This window comes from Danio rerio, chromosome 1 (assembly GCF_052040795.2).
Source record: "Danio rerio strain M-AB ecotype USA chromosome 1, GRCz13ab, whole genome shotgun sequence".
Classification (NCBI taxonomy): Eukaryota; Metazoa; Chordata; class Actinopteri; order Cypriniformes; family Danionidae; genus Danio; species Danio rerio.
In genome coordinates this window covers 2,143,325-2,145,000 of record NC_141021.1, presented here as the reverse complement: position 1 = coordinate 2,145,000, position 1,676 = coordinate 2,143,325, and the positions used below count along the sequence as shown (strand labels likewise).

Below are 1,676 nucleotides of genomic sequence, written 5' to 3'. Positions count from 1 at the left end.
TTATAGTGGACAATGTGTGTTTGTAGTGTTGTAAAACGACACACGCTGTCTAAGAAATAATTACGTTTATGGGATTAGTTTTAGGGCACATACTGAATTTGAACACACACTGAAATAAATGGATTTACTCTATTTTCATTCATTCATTCATATTCTTGTCGGCTTAGTCCCTTCATTAATCTGGGGTCGCCACAGCGGAATGAACCGCCAACTTATCCAGCAAGTTTTTACGCAGCGGATGCCCTTCCAGCTGCAACCCATCTCTGGGAAACATCCACACATACATACTCATACACTACGGACAATTTAGCCTACCCAATTCACCTGTACCGCATGTGTTTAGACTGTGAGGGAAACCGGAGCACCCAGAGGAAATCCACGCAAAGGCAGGGAGAACATGCAAACTCCACACAGAAACACCAACTGAGCCGAGGTTCGAACCAGCCACCCACTCTCGCCCTACTCTACACTGAAAAAAATTATTCAAAGATGATTCCTTGGATTTACTCAATTTTATTATGTAAAGTGTTTGTAAACAATTTAATTGTGTTGAATTTAAACAAACACATTAAGTTGAACATTATTCAATTTAATTTGATTGTTTAAATTCAACACAAATAAATTGTTTGCAACAGTTTTGCATGCAACACTTTTTTCAGTGTATTTTATATGGGCTAAATTTAAACAAACATATTAAATTTAACTTAATTTGTTCAAATAAATTCAGCCCATATCAATTGTTTGCAACCACTCACCTTAAAAAAATGGAGTAAATCCAATGAATGATTTTTTCAGTGTATTATTACAGTGGACAATCTGTTTGTAGTAGGGTTGGGCATCTAAGCTATAATGCCGATCCGATACGCATCTCGATACAAAGAATACGATCCGATATATTAGCGATACATTTGTGACATATTGCGATGGAACACGATACGATTCACACCCATATCACGATACAATGCGATATTTCAGCACTAACTAATTAAATCAAGTTTATGAGATGATGTGAAAGAGGATGCTGTGCCATTGAATGAGTTTGATTATTTATAAACCAAGCAAAACCAAGACTTTTTTTACAAACTGGCTTTTCTCTCAGAGCCAGAGTGTCAGTTTACAGTAGAGGGCCATTTTAGAACATATAGCACATATTATTTAAGTATTTTCAAGATAATCAGAATGTATAAGTGCAATATATATTAAAATATATATATTTGCACTCTTTCAACATAAAGGTTGAGCATTGCACAACAAGAATTGTGATTTAACTTTTCAAGTTCAACTATGAAAACAAGTTTTACAAGGATATTTTTTGCCGATGAATATTCAAAACTTAAGGTGGTGAACTAGCAGTGTTATGCTGCTTTGAAACATCACTGTCACTGTAAACAACAGGCTAATAAAAATATAACAAACCAGCAATCTTCTTGCTGTGAGGTGGTCAAACTACCCACTGTGCCACCGTGACACCCATTATTTTTATCATTATTATTATTAATATTATTATTATTATTATAATTAAATAAAAATTAACAGGAGGAGGTGTTTAAAACCTTCGTTCTCCGTGACACTAGGCTGAATATCTTTGCAGATGAACAATGCAATGGCATCCGTTATTGGCATAGAGCGCAGAAAACTGTTGCGCATGGAAAAAAAACTTGCAATGCTTTTCTCAC

The 1,676-nt window shown here is 35.1% G+C and overlaps 1 protein-coding gene across 3 annotated transcripts in view; it reads right to left on the bottom strand.

Annotated features, from left to right (window-relative positions):
• Positions 1 to 1,676, bottom strand: part of rcan1b (regulator of calcineurin 1b) — a 32,423-nt gene that overhangs the window by 28,667 nt on the left and 2,080 nt on the right. The window lies entirely within an intron of this gene.